The sequence below is a fragment of the Danio rerio genome, chromosome 9 (genome assembly GCF_049306965.1).
Source record: "Danio rerio strain Tuebingen ecotype United States chromosome 9, GRCz12tu, whole genome shotgun sequence".
Taxonomy (NCBI): Eukaryota; Metazoa; Chordata; class Actinopteri; order Cypriniformes; family Danionidae; genus Danio; species Danio rerio.
In genome coordinates, this window is record NC_133184.1 from 6,860,756 (window position 1) to 6,884,968 (window position 24,213).

The window sequence follows — 24,213 nt, forward strand, 5'->3', positions numbered from 1 at the left end:
TTCAGCAATGTGTAAAATAAAAAACTCTGATTTACTCTAGAACTACTAAGGTGGTCATTTAGATCATTTTTAATTTTGTAATTAAATTATTGTTAAAACAAAACCTGTATTACTATAAATCATTTACTTTTACTAAATGTGTGTTTGTATGTATGTATGTATATATGTATGTATATATATATATATATATATATATATATATATATATATATATATATATATATGTGTGTGTGTGTGTGTGTGTGTGTGTGTGTGTGTATATATATATATATATATATATATATATATAAATAATATTTTACTAGCTATTTTACCAGACACTTCTATACAACAAGACATGTTTGAAGAGTGTCCAAGAAAATGCCCAAAATCTTTACACTCAATGATGGTTTAGACTGCATGTCGCTGATGAGATGATGGATGTTTACTGTATGATGACTGAAATCGACAAATAAACTATAACTAAATGCACTACAGAATGTTACGTTTACACATGCCTACGCAAATTGCATGTAAATGCATCAGCTTCTCAAAGCGTAATTCTCACTACTCTTAAGTATTTTTTAAAGGGCTACGTTTTACTCATACTTTGAGAAATATTTACAAAAGATACGTTTACGGTACTAGTACTACATTTTTGGTTAACAGTACTTTAACTTGTGTACTTTTCAGCACTCTTTCCACCACTGCCGCAACTCATTCACTTGCAATTAAATATGCGTTTCTCTGTTGCCTAGCAACTTCCTGCTACTAAAAACATTCAACAGCTGATAGCGAAAACATTAGTTCAGAGATGTCTTTCAAAACAACATATTCAATGTGATGAACAAAACTTTCTGTCTTGCTTGGACAATCTTGTAACTTGTTCACATTTTAAGGCTGTATTACCAAAAAGATTGTATTTTTAGGGTAATGACTTTATAAAATATGACAAAAGTCATATAAAGCTTGAAGCTGTGGTCACTGCACTTTTTTTCGCCCCATAGACATATAGACAATACGGCAAATGCGAAACACCCCATATGGAAGGAACCTATAAGAGGATGTATGTGCATATATGAAACCTATATGCAGTACATATGCACATATGTAAACATACATGCTGTATATATGTGTATATATGCCACATATAGGCAGAATTGAGGTGCATATGTGTGCATATACAGGCCAAATAGGTCTCCTATACTGCTTCTTCATATCCACATATAAGCCCTTTATGTTCATACATACGTCTCCTATATAGCTCATATCTCACTTTGGCAACTGTCATGCATGATGCCTTGCCTAGGTCATATTTTCTATTATCAAGGTAATAACTACCCAATTAGCAGAGTGGCATTAATTTACTTTTGAAATTCTATCAGAATTATTATTTTGGTTGATGTTTTAACATTTATTCAATGTTAATTTAACTTAGGTCTGCTATCTTAGTAAGAACTAACTTTAAAAAATGCAGAAAAAAAAAAAACGTATGTATGTGCACCTTAAATTTGGTATCGCTTGTAATTGGCATGTTATGGATTTTATCTATGGCAAATAAGTGAGAAGAGATGGAAAGCTATGATGTCTACACGTTTTCCTGAAACATTTACAAGGTCAATTCTTTCTTGCATGAAGATAGTGGAAAAGAAAGAAATGTATTACAAAATGGTTTGTCTTTTCTTCTTTATTATTGTTTTTTTTTTTTGCCTTATTTTTGTTCTTGTACTATATTTATTTCTTGGATTATTTAAGTAAATAAAACCTAAAATTTCTTTTAAATAATGTTGTCTAGCAGCTGTATTTAAATAATTTTTCTAACATATAGGCGAAAAAATATGTACCCATATATGTACATATAATATTGGAAAACGGCCATTTTTATATATGTCACATATATCAAATACCTATGTCAAAACCTATATTAAAGCATATATGTTTATATAGGTTCTTTCCGTGTGGGACAAGCTTGTGCGACAAGTTTGGAAAGCTGGAATTAGAAAGTTCAAGCTTGGTGAACTTGATCTCACAAGAAAACGTAAGTATTTTACGTTTTGGCAGCTTAGTGGCTAATTCGTACGAATTCGTACAAGTTCAGTGGTACGAAATTTTACGACTTTAAAAAGGAGGCGTGGCATCTAACCCCACCCCTAAACCCAACCGTCATTGGGGGATGAGCAAATCGTACAAAAATGTATGAATTAGATGGTATGAATTCGTACGAATTAGCCACTAAATGAAAAAGTTACAAATTGCTGTGAGATTGTGTTGACGGAAACACATGAGGTGACTGCATGAGACCAATCGAAGATCAAAACGTGTCCTCTCTGGCCAGTAATGTATAATATGAACCAATCGCTAGCTTTTTGAAAAGTCCAATCTTTTCGTTCAATCCCGCCCCTTTTCGCAGCGCCGTACGACAAACTCCAGTGTGACTGCAGCATTATTTCAATATAAAATCTCTATATCTCAGTGTTGTTTTGGTTGTCAGGTACCCACAATTATTAAAACACCAAAAACATTTCAATATGTAGTTAAAGACGATGTTGTACAAACACCCCTCTTATGTTTCTAAGATTCTTTCCAGCAGTGTGGATCCTGATCAGGCCTCCACGCCATCAAAAAAAAAATAAAAAGAAATCCCCAATCTATCACCCTGGCATAAAAAGTAAATGTGAAATCTTTCCAGGCCCGCATGAAAGAAATCAAAACTACAGCACAAAATGAAGTTTGATATGGATACAGGTACCTGTCAGATTCAATATCGCGCAGACGCCTTTTGATCTGAAGGGAAGAAAATAAACAGGAAAGGTATCTGTCAAAAACAACAAGAAGATAAAATAAAAAGAGAAAACAAATCTATATCTCCAAGGCTCAAATCTGCCTCCATGTGCACTTTCTGTTCATCCCCTCCCAACGTCTCTGTCTCTCTCCCTTTTCCGCTTCTCTCTGCCTCATTGACATGTTGTGTTTTTCTATGATGTGTAAACCTCTGAATCTGACCTGCTGCTCTGTAAGGCCTGCAGCAATCTCCAGCATGCATGTGCAGCCCCGATGGGAGAGGTGCAAGTCAAACCTCTATAAATATTTCACTTCTGTTTTCCCCCGCTCCCAGCTTCTTGCGCTCAAACTCTCTCACCTTTGCTGCCAAAACAACTACATGCTCACCAAGCAACTGGGGGGGAAACACAGAAGAAGAAGAAAAAAAAAAATCGGCTACATAAAATTACCGCTAAAGACGAACGCTTTGAATCAGGCAGCGCTGATGATAGACACTGTGCGCTTTAAAATACGGCATCATAATCAGATATTTAGCTTTCATATTTTATTCATAGCATGAGGGTAGGACATGCCCCAAGTGCATGTTTGTGTACATGCGGTATCTAAATCGATACGGCCGAGCTTCTCTCTTTTCCTGCCACTTTGCCAATCTCTTCCCTTCACCCTGCCTGTCAATCCTGTCTTTCCCAGCCATTCGCTCTCTAATCACTCTCTCTCTTTCTCCTTTTTTTTCCCCTGCAAATAATAAATGTCAAACCTCTTCAGACAGAAGACCCCACTCTGGGGATATATCTTGGCCTTGTGAAACACTATTGACTCACTTTAACCCACATTTCTAACTGCCCACTGGGCAGGCGGACCGCTCAGGGGTTGGAGGAGGGGAGCGTTGTCAGTTTTCATTTCAACATCGTTTGGCCAATGCTTGCACTGTCCTGCTGGTTCCTCCCCCAGCGCTCTCCTAATTCAGCCTAAGAACATGGGCCGGGATCAAAGATCATGTCGCAGGTCAAAACACAGCATTAGCGCATGGTCAAGGTGAAACTCCAGAGGTCAAGTGAGGGATTAGCTCAAGGAGAAGGTGACCGGCGGGGGGTATGATGGAGGTAGGCAGAGATCTCTTGGGGATGCCGGTCAGAGGTCAGATGACTGGTGTTGGCTCACGGTCAAGGTGACGGAGTGAATTCTCCTGAGGGTGAAGTTCATGCCTGCTCTGACCTTGAGAAGATCAATACCAGCACAGCATCTGCTTCTCCATCTCCTGCAGTGACTTCTGCTTTTGTCTGATTGTAGAGAATAGGTCTTCCTGTTAGTACGATATGCTTGAAGATATTAAAAGGGGGATATTGGAAAATGGTGGTACAATGGCTTAGTGGTTAGCATTGTCGCTTTAAAGCAGGAAGGTTGCTGGTTTGAGTCCTAGCTGGGCCAGTTGGCATTTCTGTGAGTTTGCATGTTCTCCCCGTGTTGGCGTGGGTTTCCTCTGGGTGCTCCATTTTTCCCAACAGTCCAAAGATATGCACTATAGGTGAATTGGATTAACTAAATTGGCTTTAGTGTATGAAGGTGAGTGTGTATGTGTGTTTCCCAGTACTGGCTTACAGCTGGAAGGGCATCCACTGTGAAAAACATATGCTGGAATACTTTGTGGTTCATTCTGCAGTGGCAACCCCTGATAAATAAGGGACTAAGCCAAAAGAAAATGAATGAATGAATCTTGGAAAATGCTAATGTTAGCCTGATAGCACTGATTCTGTAGCTTGCTTTCCACCCTTAAATTTGCCATTCAAAGCCACATCTTGTGAACGCATAAATGCACACTAGACAACATCCCTACAATAGGTCACAGAAAATTTACCTCAGAGCTCAACATAACTCGTGGCTTATCGCCAAAACTTTATTCATTCATGTTCTTGTCGGCTTAGTCCCTTTATTAATTCGAGGTCGTCACAGTGGAATGAACCGCCAACTTATCCAGCACGTTTTTTACGCAGCGGATGCCGTTCTAGCCACAATCCATCTCTGGTAAACATCCACACACACATTCACACACACTCATACACTACGGACAATTTAGCCTACCCAATTCACCTGTACTGCATGTCTTTGGACTGTGGGGGAAACTGGAGCACCCGGACGAAACCCAAACGAACGCAGGGAGAACATGCAAACTCCACACAGAAACGCCAACTGACTCAGCCGAGGCTCGAACTAGCGGCCTTCTTGCTGTAAGGTGACAACACTACCTACTGCGCCACTGCATCGCCTTGGCACAACCATTGGAATCATTTTGGCTCAACACTTTCGGTCTCATTCACTTCCATTGAATTTTAGATGTTTCAATAGTTCACCCTTAGCTGATGATTGATTATAGAGCGTATTTGGCATGCTGGAGAGAGCCCTGAACTCGTGAGATTCTCGGGCCTGGGGCTCCCCCCTGTTGCAGGGCAAGAGGGGAGTCTGAGTTCAAGTAGGTCTCAAGAACTCCCCTGCTTGATAATGGTGGAAGTAGATTATAGTGCTATGGAGTGTCTTAGCTGTCAATTTAGATTTGTCAATTTACTTATGTTACATGTTTTTGGTCTGTGGGAGGAAACCGGAGAGCCCGGTGAAAACCCGAGGAGAACATGTAAACTGCGCACAGAAACGCCGACCTGGCCAGGTAATGTCCGAGCCGGTGACATTCTTGCTGTGCGGCCGTGGTGCTAACCACTAGGCCTCCGTGCTGCCCTGACAAGGAAATGGGAGGAGTAGAGGTGGAAGGGGGGATTCTTCAAGACGAAGATGGCTGAAGTAAGATACTCTGGTTATTTATAGTGGTTAAGGAGTCGTCTGATTGGTAAATCAGTGTTAGATAATCTGGACCAGGTGCTATCAATCATAAGCACGTGCTCCTCTCGAAATTAGTTTATAAATAAACAAATAAATTTTTTTTAGATGTTCTACTTGATGTTACCAACGGATATTTGTTTATTAAAATATTTGACTTTTTTATGTGTAGTCATAAACACACTTGTTTTCTGCCGTTTATTATTCCTAGTTAGTTGCCTTCTTTAGCAAACTAAATCGGAAGTTCTAAAACAATCACAAAAAAACGAGCACACTTTCGCATTGAAGAATAAGGTCAAAAGCGGAAACATACAGCCTGATCTCACAAGAAAACGTGAGTATTTTATGTTTTGTCAGTTTAGTGGTAAATTCGTATGAATTTGTATGAGTTCAGTCATACGAAATTGTACGATTTTAAAAAAGAGGCGTGGTACCTAAACCTAACCGTCACTGAGGCATGAGCAAATCGTACTAAATTGTACAAATTAGAATGTACGAATTCATACGAATTAGCCACTAAATCAAAAAGTTTCAAAAAATACAAATTGTCGTGAGATTGTGTTGGAAACATGGCTGCCCCAAACATGTCAAGAAAGTGGATTTGTGACAAAAAAGATGAATTGTACTTTCATGCCTACATATTTAGGTTTTGTGTGGACCTTCATGCATATTTTAAAAAGAAATAATGATAAAAATGCATAAACCTTATTGTACAAATTAATACCAAATCCTCACCTCATAAAATTTCTCATCAGATTAGGCGAGAAAGAATATCTCCCATACAGGGGTGAGGCCTGGAACACACTGGATAATTTTCAAATCCTAACTGATTTTTTAACCATAGGAGACCACCGTTTTTTGGCTTCATTTACCAGTAGAGCCAGCTGGCGAAAATCTGTCAGATTATTGTGTTTGTTTGTTTTTTCCTCAGTTGATCGCTTACATTTTTGTGAGCTCTCATTTCTGTGGAATTGCCACTGTAAAAACGTATCAGCAGGTGTGTCGGCTTGTGATCTGGCTGAATCATCTAGTGCAGGGGTCATCAAACTTGTTTCTGGAGGGCCGGTGTCCTGAAGATTTTAGCCCCAACCCTAATCAAGCACACCTGAACAACCTAATCAAGGTCTTACTAGGCATACTTGAAACACCCAGGCAGGTGTGTTGAGCCAAGTTTAAGCTAAACCCTGCAGGGCACCGGACCTCCAGGAACGAGATTGGTGACCCCTGATCTAGTGTGTACATGAAAACAATTATAATATTAAAATCAGAACGAAATCATCTGTGGTGGTCTCCAGTGGTAATAAATCAGTTAAGGTTTGAAAATTATCCTGCGTATTCCAGGCTTTAGCGCTATATCAGAGCCATTCCTTCAAACCTGATCTGGTGAGAAATGTAATGAGGTGCAGATTTGTATGAATTTGTACCATGAAGTTCAAGCATTTTCTTTTCTTTATTTTTAAGTATGCATGAAGGGCCACCCCAAACCTGAGCAGACCTTAAGCAGACTGTGTAAAAATGTACAAATGATGTTGTACAAATTCATGCAAATGTAAAATCACCATTAGAGTGTGTTGTTCTTTGACACACAATTGAAAGCAAAATTGACAGCCCTCCTGTGAAATTTTGTTTCATCTAAAATTATTTCCCAAGTGCTGTTTAAAGTAGCGATTTGTTTCAAAACAATAACTGTTTTCTAATTTCAACACAATAACAAATTTTTTCTCATAGGTAATTATGTTTGTCTTTGCCATGATGGCAGTACATAATATTTTACTAGAAATATTTTGTGTTGCACTAGGATTCATCTTAAAGTGAACATTAAAGGCTAGTAGGTTAATTATACTAAACAGTGTACAAAAGTGTTTTGTTCTTTACCCAGAAAATATATGTATATATACAGATGAAGTCAGAATTTAGCCCATTTTTGAATGTTTTTTTTTTTTTTTTACTATTTTCGCAAATAATGTTTAACAGTGCAAGGAAATTTTCACAGTATGTCTGATAATTTTTTTTCAGCTGGAAAAAGTCATATTTGTTTTATTTCAGCTAGAATAAAAGCAGTTTTTCTTTTTTTAAAAAACCGTTTTAAGATCAAAATTATTAGCACCTTTAAGCTATATATTGTTTTCAATAGTCTACAGAACAAACCATCGATAAACAATAACTGCCTAGTTGACCTAATTATCCAAGGTAAGCCTTTAAATGTCACTTTAAGCTGTATGGAAGTGCCTTGAAAAATATCTAGTGAAATATTATTTACTGTCAACATAGCAAAGATAAAATAAATCAGTTATTAGAGATGAGTTACTAAAACTATTATGTTTAGAAATGTGCAGAAAATATATTCTCTCCATTAAACTGAAATTGGGGGAAAAAATAAACGGAGGGGTGGGGGGGTGGGGGGGGGGGGGTTGGTGGGGGCTAATATTTCAGGGGGGCTAATAATTCTGACTTCAACTATATATATATATATATATATATATATATATATATATATATATATATATATATATATATATATATATATATATATATATATATATATATATATTTATATTTATTTATTTATTTATTTAGGCAGTTAATAATATTCACCCTAAAATATTACTACTACTACTACTACTACTACTACTACTACTACTAATAATAATAATAATAATAATAAAGGAAAATTAAAGAAATCTTATAGTAGAAAGAAAATATAGAGAAAAGATATATAGGAAATGTGAAGAGGTCCTTGCTTTCTTTATTATAAAAATATTCGGGGGAAAAAAAGAATAAAACTGTCAGTTCTGCCTTTTACTGTATACCTGTTCATTATTTGGATAAAATGTCCTACTTTATATTAAGTGGCCTTAACTACATGTATTAAAAAATAATAAATAAATACAATGCATGTACTGTTTATAATGTAGTGCAGATCACTTTTGGTGTTACTGAGGGTAGAGTAGGGACAGGTTTGATGGTATGGGTAGGTTTAGGGATGGGTTAAGGTATAAGTGAGACCAACCATGAAATGTTATGTTTAATTACAGAATTTGGTTACATTATAATTACATGGATGCATTTAATCAAGCAAATCAATGTAAAAACATGTATTCATGCAATAAGTACATTGTAACAAATGATTAATTTCAGTTTAACATATTAGTTGAGGTCACTTAATGTAAAGTGGGACTGGACAAAATGTTAAACATTTGTAACAATGGAAAACACATCCTTTTGTTACTATATAACAAATGCCTTTTAATTACGTTGTGGAATTACAAGCTTGCATCTTGTCTTAAAACGTACAATATATCAAAATCAATATATTACAATTAAAACTTCCCAAAAACAAACAATTAATAAATGATTTTTTAAACTAAGACCCAAATACTGCACAACTGGGTTTTAAATGACTTAAATTACAACACAAGCTTCTATTATTTGTCCAATTATGTTTTCTACCTTAATCCATTCCTCTCCATCATTTCAGATGCTTCCGAAAGAAAACTTTAATCTGAAATATTATCATCAGACACATATTTTCTTTTTTAAAAATGGTCTCCCTCACCCAAAACCATCCTCATCGTCCGTATGGGATCTTCTGGTTGTATTGTGTGCAGTTTTCCGCTGGCTTCTTCTCAGCATGCATCACTCTGGTGCTTTTTGTGGCCAGAGAATGGTAAAAGGCAATTACACACATGACCAAGCTGATAGCCAGACAAATAGCTGCAGCCTTTATCATCGGGGAGTGAAGGCGCTGCTGTTGCTGTGACCCACTGCTGTAGTTTGCATTTCAATTAAAAATGGATGAAAACTTGTCCTATTTCATTCAAAAAGCAATTGTAGGACTGAGCACTGGATAAGGGTGGAAGAGAAGCCAGGTTTGCTGTAATGGAAAAAGAGCAGAGCAAACAATAAAAAGATTGTATCGAGAGGCAACATACTTTGTTTCTTTCATTCTCTTTCAAAGGCACTATTCAGATGGAAGCGTGTGTAAATTGAAATCTTAACGGTTTATTTGTATATATTCTTTAATAATTCGACTCGATTCGTTGTGAACTCAAAGGGAATTAAAAAACACACTTGCAGTACTTGTTCATAATGCTTCCCAAAAAAAATGTCAAACGTGCCATGATTGAAGTCGCTTGCATGATTAAAGTTCCACTGCACTGTACGGGTTGAAAAAATCCATAATCAGAGTGTGCTGAATATTAATAAGTCCTTTATGAGAGGTTAATTTCATAAGCATAAACAAAAAGCCCTGACGTTATGTATTGAAATCAATCAAATAATTGTTTAAATCCTACTCATGCTTTTCTAATGTGATCAACAATCTCTAGAGTGGTGCGGGAAAAAAAACAAAAAACAGATGCACTTATTTTCAGGTCCACCTACATATATAATGAGATGGATTTTATTTAATGCCTATATTTGCACTAGTTTATGTTTGATTCTGTTATTGAATTTTTTCATAATTGAGTTTTTTTATATCCCTCCCTCTAGTGAGTTTATATCTCACTGTTTAAACCTTTCTTCTCAGATGTGTGAATTACATCTAGCAATTTTGGGGTGGTTCATTCCACCATAGCGACCCCGTATTAGTAAAGGGACTAAGTCAAAAAGAAAATGAATGAATAAATAAATGAATAAATGAATGAATGAATGAATGAATGAATGAATGAATGAATGAATGAATGAATGAATGAATGAATGATTGAATGAATGAATGAATGAATGAATGAATGAATAAACGAATGAATAAATGATTGGATGAATGAATGAATGAATGAATGAATGAATGAATGAATGAATGAATGAATGAATGAATGAATGAATGAATGAATGAACGAACTTTGGATTATGAATGTAAGAGAATATTAAATTTGTCAATAACTTTGTATTATTCGTGTTGTTTAAAGTGTTTATTTGCAGGGGATAACAGAAAGACATATATATTTTTTAAAAAGCACTTTTTGATGTTTCCTTTACATTCACAGTTGTCATAATTATTAGCCCCCCTTTGATTAAATTATTTCCCAAATGGTGTTTAACAGAACAAGGATTTTTTTTTTTCACAGTATGTATGATAATATTTATTCTTCTGTAGAAAGTCTTATTTGTTTCATTTTGGCTAGAATAAAAGCTGTTTTTAATTTTTTTTAATCCATTTTAAGGTCAACATTATTAGCCCCTTTAAGCTATATTTTTGATAGTCTACAGAACAAACCACTGTTATACAATAACTTGCCTAAATACCCTAACCTGCCTAGTTAATCTAATTAACCTAGTTAAGCCTTTAAATGTCACTTTAAGCTGTAGAGAAGTGTCTTGAAAAATATCTAGTCAAATATTATTTACTGTCATCATGGCAAAGATAAAGAAATCAATTATTCGAAATGAGTTATAAAACCATTTAGTTTAGAAATGTGTTGAAAAAATCTTCAATCCGTTAAACAGAAATTGGGGAAAAAATAAACAGGAGGCTGATAATTAAGGGGGTTTAATAATTCTGAATTCAACTGTATAAGGCAGTGACATTTCTTGTGCTATTTCATGTATAATTTCTTTGCTTTTTTCTTTCTTTAACGCTGTTCATGTGAGACTTAGGTGTTGCAGGTAGATAATAGGAGAGAAACTGTTTTCTGCTGTTAATTTATGGATAAATCTATCTAAATGTTTAAGGAGACAGCAGTTAAAAGTTTTACAAGGTTAATGTCATAGAATACAGAAATCAAGTGGATTTGTTTTGATTAAACTAAGATTTGTTTATAGATTTTATTTTGTAATGAGTAGGAACTTTTTTCCCCACTTATTTACTTAACTGCATTATGGGACCTTGGTCTTTCCTCCAACAACTTTTAATCTGAAAATGTTGAAAAGGTGACTTTTATGAATATATTTAATATTTTGAAGGGATACATTGTCTGAGATGTTGTTGTATAGTATGCTGCGAAAACCTGATAATAGGCTGCCAGTACATTTTCTGTTATTTTATAGGCTTATTTTTCTCTGTATTATTTGTATGCACTGTAAAATAAATTCGTAATTTTATGGTTTATTTCCGGTAGCTGGGGTGCCGTAAAAAAAAAAAAAAAAAAAAAAAAAAAGTAAAATAACAGCCTTTAAGTTACAGAAATTTCCTTGAATTGAAATCTCTGGTAAATTTCTGTAATTAAATATCCGTTATTTTACCATAAATACACCATCGGGTCTGTAAATCCTGTCCACTTCTAATTCAGTTATTTTCAACCTACCCCTTAAAGGAACACTTTGTCCTTTTATTGCTCTTATGCAATATCCCTGTATTTGCATATTGAGTATTTTTGGACATCAGCTCCTCTTTGGAGAAAAAAATCTGTAACCACAACATTCAACCCTGCTCGAGTCAGCCTACATCATTATAAAATAAAGTGAATGCAACTAAAAAAAGAGGATACAAACTTCCAGTGTGAACTCAGCATATTACAGTACTGCTGCTGAGCAAGCACTGATGACTGCAGATAATAATCACTGGCTAATGGTCACAACACTTGACATTATAGTCCAGTATCCAAAACTGAATAAAGATGAGCCAGATGCAGCACTACAGCTTTACTGTTACAGTAAACACCAGTGATAAAGTTTACAAACCAACAGACCAAAAAAAAAAAAAAAAGAGATAATGTTGTGTGGAATAGAAAATAGATTGCTTACAGTTTGGAATACTGCAGCTTGTTTATTCTGATGTTCACTGTGTCAACTGTAAAACTGTCAATAATACAACAGCAGGGCCGGATTAACCGGACATTATGGGCACAGAGCACTTGGGGCCCCTGCGAGGGGGGGAAATGCCGATTTTGGAGTGTCTATTTAGGCTAAATGCAAATAGCACACCTTGTTGGAATAGGCTAATTGAGTGATTTACGTTTGATTGACAGACACAACATAACTAAATAGCGTGACACACAGCAGCGTGAGTGATGTAGCTCGTAAATCGCATGGCAACTTGTTTTGCTGCGATTATGAACCCGGTTCGAATCCAGCGTCTGATGAACTAATTTTTCCTCCCACTGCATTTTAGATTTTGCCTACTCTTCATCATGAGGTAGACAAGTATGAATCATTAATAAGTGTGTGTATTATAGAAGACTCAGATTCATAGAACTGGATTGGAGAGGTGTTATATCCAAATCCAACCCAGGCTTATTCTAGAAACGTAGCCCCACGGACGTTTCTGGAGACCGTGAAATACTCCCCAGGTACGTATTTGTGCAGTTTTTGTTTTCCCGGATCTGCGAGAGACCGCTGTGCTCGCTTTTGCATATCAAATGTCTGTTACGAGCGTGCATTGTTAGCGCTCGTGCTGTTTTCGCGTAAAAAGCCGCCGAAGGCTGCTGTCGAGCGACCGTTTGTCCACTGACTGACTGACCAAATGACTGAACAATTGACTGGGCGGCCGGCCAATCGGCCAACCCAGCCACCCTCCTCCTCCTCCTTCTTTCCTAAACCCGAGCGACGATTTACAAAAGCCATCCAGAAAAAGAAAAGCCCTCGTCCAATTTTGACCGCGTTTTCGAATTTCACCGCATTCTCGCCCTGTTACGAACTCGTTCGCTTTATTTTTTTTACTCTGTTTTTTGTCTTACCTGATTTCTAGAACCGCTCTTCCCCGGACTCGAAACCCGGTCGTCACCGCAGCCGGCTCCTCCTCCTCCGGGCCTCCGCTCCACCGATGTAATACGACAAACAGAAAAGGGCAGAAAAGCCCTCCAGATGGAGGTGAGCGGTAAGTCGGCGAGCACGAAAAGGAGCGGCATCACACTGCCCCATAGCGTTCGCTTGAAAAAACGAAATGCGGCCATATGTACCTCCATCCGCGTAAATCGCAGTCTCCAGAAACGTCCGCGGGGCTACATTTTTAGAATGAGCTTGGGTTGTCTAAATCATATGCATTATATGTATGTAGAAGTAAGACATTAAAAATACCATTAAATATTATTATTTTGTTCTACTTCAGTGAACTTGAACAAGTATATTAAAATCCATTAATTTTCACAAGTTTTATTAGTATTTATTTGTTCAAAGTGTGCTTTAAATGCTTTAAAAATGTGTTAAATCTCTGTAGACTAGATTATAAATGTACTGTATATCCTTTACTTTAAAAATGCGGGCAATACATTATAGATTCATTTTATTTGAAAAATATTATGCTATTCTTATTTTTTAATTTAACAATAGGGGTGCAACCAGGTGGGGGGCCTACAAGACATTGTGCCCAGGAGCCTCTGAGTTCTTTATCCGGTCTTGTACAACAGAGTAGTTTTAAAGAATATAGGATTCATTTCAGTCATGACAGACAGTTATCTACTGTTGTTTATTCATATGCATTACTGTAGTTCTCTCATCTGGGATTCCTATTGACTTGCTTTTGAGTCTAATCAATATTACCAAGAAACTGTAAAGCTGTGCTAAGTGGAGACTGGAGATTGTTAATTACCACTAGGCTGATTACTAATTGATGGATACATCTCTTTAAACTTATCTCTAACCTTTCCTGCCTATCATGTTCTCCTTCATATAAAAGCTTGATAGAAAATAAAGAGTGAGAACGGATTGCACACAGCCGCTACATGAAATTAACAGAACTCTCTCTTTTTTTTTTTTGGCTGCTTATGTCTGTTTATTGGGTTCATAAAAAGGTATCTTATTATATTAAAATAGAAAATAGTTACAATTACAGTCAGGTCACAAAACTTTATTGGCTGTGCAAGCTGATTATCTATTTAATCTGCTTCTGAACACATTATAAGTTCATGGCCCAGGTGATTAGTTGCCTTCGGCTCAGCTTCCAATGAGCTTGCTTCTCAACATTAACGTACCTCGATTTTGTTTGTGCTATTGCAGATAGCCTGGATACCCTCCTCCGCCATAGCTCCACCTGTGTGTAGATCTATCTGCTATGAGAAGTTCATGTATATTACACTGTTAACAATGTCCTGTTGAATCTACAGCAACTTACTGTCAGCAGTTCTACAGTAACTTACTGTATATTAATTACAGCAAGAATACTGTATTTACATTTACAGCACAATACATCTTGCTGTGTATGTATTCACCGTATTGTTTATATTTACTTTAAAGTATGCAGTATTTTCAAAAGTGCAACTTTAAAATACTGCATAGATGTCCCATGGTAAAATACAGTTCATATTACAGTTAAATACTGTGTAATTTACAAAAAGTTTTAACAGTGTATGTTTGCACTGTTATAATCTCAAACAGATTATAGAATATTCTTTGTCAATATAATGGCAGTAGTGAGTCTTGGTACTTGCTTTGTGTCAATAACAAACTCTCTATGTCGCCAAGAAACATCAACAATGTTTTATGTTGTTTACCATTCTAAATTTCTTAAAGATTTGTCATGACAAAACTGTATATGTAATTGGAAGTAATTAACTTTTCAGTGTTTTTAAATAAATGTTTGAAATGTAAACATTATGAAATTGTCAAATACAGATAATTAAAAATGACTGCTTTATATATATATATATATATATATATATATATATATATATATATATATATATATATATATATATATATATATATATATATATATATATATATATATATAAAGCAGTCATTTTAGAGTCATCATAGAGAGTTTGTTATATGTGTATATATATATATATATATATATATATATATATATATATATATATATATATATATATATATATATATATATATATATATATATATATACACACACACAAATATATATAATGTATTTATGTATGTATGTATGTATGTATGCATGTGTATGCATGCATACATACATACATACATACATACATACATACATACATACATTATAATGTAATTTATCCTTGTATTATTATTATTATTTTATTATTATTTAATTTATTTTTTTTGTTAAACAAATTCAAGCATCTTGTCATGATCACCAGCGGTTGATAACCACCAGAGGTTGCTGAAAAACATTCACACTCACACAAACCACAAATCCGCCATGTTATGGACTACAGATCCCAGTTAAGCAATACACACACAACCGCTTCCTGATCCTGACTGATTGCCTACACACAGCTGATGCTGCTCAAGTACTGATCACACACACACACACGGAGCACAATTGTAAACATGAAGATCGCTAAAACTGAACTTTGAAAATAGTTTGAAAGCAAATTACAGCTAAGAGAGATTACCTTAATGCTTTTAAAAATTCCAACTTTGAATGTTAGAATCTTCTAAACAAATAGGGCATGGGGGGTAAGTGGGAATAGAACACAGCCAGGAACTATGTTTTTAACTACAGCTACAGAGGTGTAGTTGCAAGTGCTCAGGTTTGCAACACAGTTTTCGAATGTTCGTTGGAGCGACGGATTTGGGAAACGCCAAATAACAAACTATGTTTGTAATCACTGAACTTGCGACCTTAGTTTGCTAACAATAGTTTTGGGAAATGCACCCCAGAAATGATTGAAAAGGAAGTAATATGTGACCCTGGATCACAAAAAAGTCTTATATTGCACGTGTATATTTTTAGGAATAGCCAAAAAACAAAAACATTGAAGAGGGTCAAAATGATTGATTTTACTTTTATGCCAAAACAGAGTATAATATTAAGTAAAGGACATGTTCCATGAAGACATTTTTTTTTCCATTTTCTTACTGTAAATGCATCAAAACTTTATGCTTGTTTAGTGATGTGCACTGCAAAGATCTTTAAAGGCAATTTTCTCATTATTTTGATTTTGTTGAACCCTCAGATTCCAGATTTTCAAATGGTTGTATCTCAGCCAACTATTGCACCATGCGTCAATGAAAAGCTTATTTATTCCGCTTAAAGATTATGTATAAATCTCAATTTCCGAACAAACAATTACACTTACGACTTATGTTTTGTGGTTCGGGGTCACAAATACAGTATGTAGTCGGTTGGCACCCATTTATATCCACCCTCCTTTCTAATTAAACCTATTGTTTGCAAAACTAAATCGTTCAGGTCAAGACCTCACTTATGGCGTTGTCTGTATATAAACTCTTATCTACAGATCTGAGCCAACGCCGAGCACTGCCAAACACTATCTCTGCCAAACAACACTGGCAAACAACACGCAGGCCGTTGCATCATGACTTAAGCGAACGAGATGCAAACAATCGAAAAGCCCTGTCCCTTTACATCGAGACCAAAACAGAAGACGAAAGAGACTATGATGATCAAAGACGCAAAACCAAGGCCCAGGTCCTCAGGAGCGATGCCTGGGCCAAGCAAGGAACAAAGGCAGCAGTATTTCCAACCAGATCACTCTTCACTCATATTGACTGGAAGAGGCTGCTCCTATAAACATTTATGCTGCTAAGTGTTTGAATCGTCCCCTGTGTTTGGACTCTCAGAGAGAAGCAGAGGATATTCGGGTCCCTTTGAAGAGTGACTTTGGCCAGCCTTCCCATCACCCTTGAGAAGAGTTCTGTAACTTCATAGCGAGCCGTTTTTCTCAACTTCCTCTCGCTCCGTCGACTCAGCAGAAAAGTGCTGCATAACCTGAGGACATGTATTATTCCCCCAGTGCTTACCGCTCCGCACACCGCCTGTGGGGCTGCCTTTGTATGGGCATTAATGTATTATTTACAGCCAGGGCTGTCGACGTATTTGATCATGCCTTGATTAAAACACCCGCAACCTTGAACAATTAAGCCGCTTTTCTTCAAACTCGTGGTGAGCAGATATTGAACTTCTGACGTTTCACTTCAAAACACGGCTCTACAGAAGATTCATATCAAAACAAGGACATAACTAGAGAAAGAGACATCCTTAAAATAAGATCACACATAAAAACTGGAGGATTCCTCTAGAAATTAACACACTCGGTGCTTTATATTGAAAATGGTTATGCTCTATATGTAAAACACCTCAAAAATATATTGTTTAATCAAGTTAATTGTTAAAAAACGACACCTATACTATACACACAGTTTACTGCAGTTTCTAACTGAAATGAAATCAAGTGCAGTAAAATATCTACAACTTCAATCAAATTATGATTACAGTGTCGGCGCAATAGCCTAGTGGTTAGCGCACTGACATATGGTAGTGTGTCAGGACGTCCCGAGTTCGATTCCCGGCTTGAGGACATTACCCAACCCTACCCTCCCTCTCTTTCTCTCTCCAACTTCGCTTCCTGTCTCATGACTGTCCTAGCTAATAAAAACAAAAATGCCAAAACTAAATGTTAAAAAATAAAAAATAATTATGATTACAGTGATGGGTTACTGATAAGTGATGTCTTATTTTTGTACGCTTTTTGCATGCAATCCTATGGGATTAAAATACATTTTCCAGAATGTTCTGTATGATAGACTAATGCATTTAGAGATTTTTGTCCAGGGGCGGCTGGCCATCTGGCAAATGCCAGAAGGGCCGGACCATTTTTTAAATGTGGGCCGGTCAGCTTTTTTAATAAATTTTTTTTAAATGTATTTTTTTTTACATGCAGGCAGCTTTTATCTCTTGCAAGATGTGAATATTATGATGATTATAATAATAGTAATAATAATAATAAATGTTAAGCATTGGCACAATCTGCAACGTCCGTATGGTTTCGAGATGGGCCGACCCAATCAGAGGTTACCTGGCACATAAAGGAAATGCACCAGGATATATCCTACTAGGGTGAACTGGGGTGTTTGACTTTATATTTTTAACAGAATATTGTCTAAACATTACAGCGCTATACAACAATTTACTGTTGTCTCCCTTTTCAATAAATATAACATGCACAAAATCCTTATAAATATACATTGCACAATATAAATAACACAGATTTTAAAACGAATTTAGCTATAAATTCGCTGTATATTAGCTATACAGTCCTACACGGTATGTGCAAACCCATTTGTATGTTAACCAAAAAAAAAAAAAGACTTTCCACTTCATGTTATCGAGGAAGCATTAAGAATTTCATGCCTAGATAAGTGAATTAACTAACACTTCCATTAGCGGTCATGAGGGACACGTTGCAGCGTCGTATTCTTAATTAAAGAACACACTCCTGACAGCTTGTTTCCCCACTCTGCTGGTAAATGAACCATATCAGATTCGCCATGTAGGTAATTATGAATGTTAATGCAGAGGGTTCTTCTCAAACGACGACCCCTCGCACCATATCCACAGCCATTCGCTTCTTCCTCGCTTCATCTGCGGCATTATTTTTCATACACGGAAAGAAAAGCGGCATTAGAGGCGCGATCAGACAGACGTTACCTCAGACGCGGCATTACGCTGATATTTGCTCTTATGCATTCGCAATGAAGCATGTGCAAGAACTAGAACCCAATTCGGCTTTCAGAGACACTGGGCGACTGTTCACTTCTGTAAACACTAATACACCTCTGTGCTCTTTCTCCTCTCCCTCAGACGCTTTTACTTCGTACTTCTTCTTCCTTTTTTTCGCCCTTCATCCTCTCTTTCCTCTCCATCACCCTCTCGCCCCCACAAGATTTGTACTTGCTAATGAGGTGCGAACTCCTATAAGAGAGATTGCAGCAGTAAAGGACCTGCTTTTAGTCCTAACACTTTACTTTTTGGTTTGTCTTTTGTAACTTTTGAATAAGTCCTGAAATGTAGACTTAAACACTCATGTTTTACTGAGCAAGTTGATTCACGGCAGCTAATGGCGAATTCATGTTCAATGTTTTAGGTTCTGTCTATATTGGATTATGTGAATCTATTGTATAACATACAGACAGTTCACTGAAATACACACACCATACCGAAATACTAAATGGTTGTTGTTTTTTTAGTGTTTGCAGATTTTTACAGTTTGATGAATGATGATGAATATTGAACTTTTTTTTTTTTTTTTTTTTGGTGTTTGCAGATTTTTACAGTTAGATGAATGATGATGAATATTGAACTAATGTTTTTTTTTTTTTTTTTTGGTGTTTGCAGATTTTTACAGTTAGATGAATGATGATGAATATTGAACTAATGTTTTGTTGTTGTTTTTTTTTTTTTTGTATTATTTTAACTTTTTTTACAATATTAATTTTGGGTGGCACAGCGGCTTAGTAGGTTGCCTCACAGCAAGAAGGTCGCTGGTTCGAGTCCTGACTGGGTTAGTTGGCATTTGTGTGGATTCATGTTCTCCCTGTGTTCACATGGGTTTCCTCCGGGTGTTCCGCTGTCCCCCACAGTCCAAAGACATGCGGTATAGGTGAATTGAATGAACTAAATTGGCTGTAGTGTATGAGTGTGTGTGAATGAGGGTATATTTGTGTTTCCCAATACTGGGTTGCAGCTGTAAGGGCATCCGTTGCGAAAAATATATGCTGGAATTGTTGTCCGTTTATTCTGCTGTGGCGACCTCTGAAATAGACATTAAGCCGTAGGAAAATTAATAAGTGAATGAATGATATCAATATTTACACTCAGTGAAAAATGGGTTGTTTCAACTCAATTTAGTGTGAAAATATGGACAAGCCCAAATGTTTGGTTAATTGATTGAATTAAATTCTTAACTCAACAATTTGGTTTGGGATGCATTTGACACAAAATTACCTTAAAACAACTCAACATTTTTAGAGTGTACTCTGAATATTTACAGTGTTTAGCATAATTGAGTACACACCATTTTGAAAATTAATATTTTTATAAATTTCTCTGTGAATAAAGGCAATGTATTTTGGTACAGTTTATTTTATTCACCTGTACCAGCCTGATGTCACGAAGAAACATAAGTATTCACGAGTTCAGTCGTTTGAAAATTTACCATTTTAAAAATGAGCCCCCTAACCCCAACCGTCATTGGGTGATGAGCAAATCGTACTAAATTTTATGAATTAGATTGTACGAATTCATACGAATTAGCCACTAAATCAAAAAGTTCCGAAGTCCCAAGCCATGACTCGAACCAGCTACCTTTTTGCTGTGAGGTGACAGTGCTGACCACTGAGCCACCGTGCCGCTATCGATATTTCATGCAAATGATTATTTACAGACTAGCAAACACACAAAATATGACAATTAGCCTCAATTATTTCATTATAATTTAAGCGGAACATATGATACATAAGGCAGAGACAGTCAAAATATTCAGATGAAGTAAGGTTGCACGGTGTACTAGTACTGTGGTAGTTTGTAAACGGTAGTATCATCATTGACGGTCTATCTACAATGCATAACGTTGCATGTGGAAAAGTCACTAAAATGCTCACATTGTATTTTTAATAGTCTGTGGAGCCCTTTAGGATGCACATTTTCTGATGTTTTCTGACGTTTCAAACACACACCTAAATCTGTTCATATAAGCTCCTGTCAAAGTGATTTAGTAGCTACAGCAACCGCAACAATTTCTTAAAAAGAGTCACAAAATGAAGTTTTATTTACTTTGGATTGTTACCTGATAAGAGTGAAAACAAAAAAATAATGTTAATAATAATAATAATAATAATAATAATAATAATAATAATAATAATAATAATAATAATTATAGATGAAAAATTCTGAATAGCATTAAAACTATTTTTGACCACCTCATATACTGCACTTCCTTCGTCAGTTGAGAAAGGTTATCCTGCCACAGGAGCTGCTCATGCAATTCTACTCAGCTATCATCCAATCCATCCTCTGCACTTCAACCACAGTCTGGTTCAGCTCAGCTTCCAAAACCGCCTTCCGTAGACTACAGCGAATAGTCCGGACTGCTGAACGTATCACTGGCACTACCCTTCCTACACTTCAAGAACTGTACTCTTCCAGAGTGAGTAAAAGGGCTCGCAAAATCACTCTGGACGCCTCGCACCCAGCACACTACCTGTTCAAACTGTTACCATCTGGTCGGTGCTTCAGAGCACCAAGCACAAAAACAGCCAGACACAGGAAAAGTTTCTTTCCTTAGGCCATCTACCTCATGAACAGTTAAATATTCCCCTACTGTGCCATAAATATGTGCAATACTTTCCCATACGCACTTGTACACTGCACCTTATATCAATATACAATGCAATACTCTCCATTTGCATTTGTACACAACACCTTATAACCTGTATATTTATAACAAATCTGTACATACAACTCAACATCCAGATTTCTTGACTAACTGCATCTCTGTTTAATGTTTATCATCTTTCTTTTTATTTTTCCATATTTATTTTGTGTTGTCACTTTATGTACACTGGAAGCTTCTGCAGCCATAACAAATTCCTTGTGTGTGTGAAGCACACATCAGTAAAACAGATTCTGATATAGCCAAATTCTGTTGGAAAAATGCTCTTTTTGTAACAAAGTTCATTTTGTATAATGTGTATCTTTATTGTAATGTGTTTTTGTTGGTCAGTTGTCTACAAAATAAACAAAAATATTGAATACATTTTAGGTGAAGTGATGTGCAAATAATATTTTTTTCAGTTAAAAGGGAATTTTACATTAAATTCAAGTAGAATAGTAGTACCTATTATAACATGTAAAATATAGTATTTCTGACAATTTTATTTATAATTTGAGTTATGAATTACAATACTGCAATACTATTTGGTATTGTGATACTTCAGCTGGTATAGTATTATAAGACAAAATAATGGTATCGCGACAACCCTACTTTAAAGTGTGAGACTTGTTAATATTGAGTGTATTGTAAGTTAAGATTTTCAAGACAAAATGTCCTTATAAACACATACAAACATATTTTTTTGTGATGTAATTTGTATTATTAATCAAAGGTGATCAATCAAAGTTTTTGTAATAAAAAAATGGTTTATCTAGGAGATGAACCTGATATAAAATAAAATATTCCTTCATTCATTTTCTTTTCGGCTTAGTTCCTTTATTAATCTGGGGTCGCCATAGTGGAATGAACTGCCAACTTATCCAGCGTATGTTTTTACACAGCGGATGCCCTTCCAGCTGCAACCCATCACAGGGAAACACCCACACATTCTCATTCACACTCATACACAAAAGACAATTTTATCTTACCCAATTCACCTATACCGCATGTCTTTGGGCTGTGGGGGAAACCGGAGCACCCAGAGGAAACCCACGCGAGCGCAGGGAGAATATGCAAACTTCACACGGGATTGCCAACTGACCCAGCCGAGGCTCGAACCAGCAACCTTCTTGCTGTAAGACAACAGCACTACCTACTGTGCCACCACATCACCCTAAGATAAAATGATAATTTAAAATTTTTTTTGACAAAAATAAAACGGGGCCCTGCACACATCTTAATGAAAAATAAATAAATAAATAAATAAAATTAATGTTTATTGTGGGCTAAAGTCTGTTACACTACAAGAAACTACAGGGTTCATACAGTCATGGAAATCAGGAAGTCATGTTATTTTGACATGGCATTTTCCAGGCCTGGAAAAGTTTTGGAAAAGTCTTATATAAAAATCTCTGGTCCCACTTTATATTAAGTGTCATTAACTACAATGTACTTATATCAAAAAATAAATACAATGTACTTACTGTGTTTATAATGTATTTGAGAACACTTGTGGTGCTTTTGAGTTGGGATAGAGGTTGGGTTATGGACAGGTTTGGTGGTGTGGGTAGGTTTAAGGGTGGGTTAAGGTGTAAGGGAGGGTCAACATTGTATTTACAAATGTAGTTACAAAAGTTAATTACAGATGTAATAACATACATGTATTTAATCAAGCATAAGTACACAGTAAATACATGTATTTACACAATAAGTACATTGTAACAAACTATTAATTCCTGTATAAGTACATGTTAGTTAAGGCCACTTAATCTAAAGTGGGACCAAATCTCCATATAGGTTATTTACTTCTTTTCTCTCCTTGGACAATCACATACTGTCACATTAGTAGTGCGGTGTAAGCATTATCTAAATCAATTGTACATAGATTTAAGTATAAATTGAAACTAAATAGACTGTTTCCTATTTTATGATATGCTGTATTAAATTTGAACACGCATAATTTTTTCTTTTTTTTCTTTTCACATTATACAAAAGTTCATTTTGTATAATGTGTATCTTTATTGTAATGTGTTTTTGTTGGTCAGTTGTCTACAAAATAAACAAAAATATTGAATAAATTTTAGGTGAAGTGGTGCAAATAATACATGTATTTACATGAATTTAATCAAGCATAAGTACACAATAAATACATGTATTTACACAATAAGTACATTGATAAGTACATTGTAACAAGCTGTATAATGGGACCAATTTTACATAATGGAATATAAAGGAATTTTTATATCCTGTATAAAGGAATTTTATAATTTTATAAAGGAATTTTATATAAAGGAATTTTTATATCCTGTATAATGAGACTAATTTTTTCTTTTACCACACATATGTAGACACTACATGAAACATTAGGTCCTGAAAATTTACATGAAAGTCTTGGAAAAATCATGGAAAAATCTGTTTAAATTTAGTAGTAAAATGTGTGTGAACCCTGAAACTAATTCAGCCATAAATCCTGCTCACCTATATACAAATGCATGTATCGATTCACGGTGAGAAACGCACAACAAGCTCAAACAGTTCAGAAACTCCCGTCCCAGTACACAGCAGTTCCATCTTTACTTGTCAGAGTTACAGTTTAAAATCAGCCTAATCCATCATTCTGCCATGTAAAACATTAAATTAACGTCAC

The 24,213-nt window shown here is 35.7% G+C and overlaps 2 long non-coding RNA genes across 2 annotated transcripts in view; one reads left to right on the forward strand and one right to left on the reverse strand.

Annotated features, from left to right (window-relative positions):
- LOC137496443 (uncharacterized) overlaps nucleotides 1–24,213 on the forward strand; it is a 196,366-nt gene that overhangs the window by 70,168 nt on the left and 101,985 nt on the right. The gene's annotated exons all lie outside the window — the stretch shown is intronic.
- LOC141376065 (uncharacterized) lies at nucleotides 8,806–13,274 on the reverse strand. Its single transcript, XR_012385151.1, has 2 exons — nucleotides 13,200–13,274; nucleotides 8,806–9,460 (listed from the first exon to the last, which is right to left on the reverse strand). It is a non-coding gene; the product is annotated as an uncharacterized lncRNA (long non-coding RNA).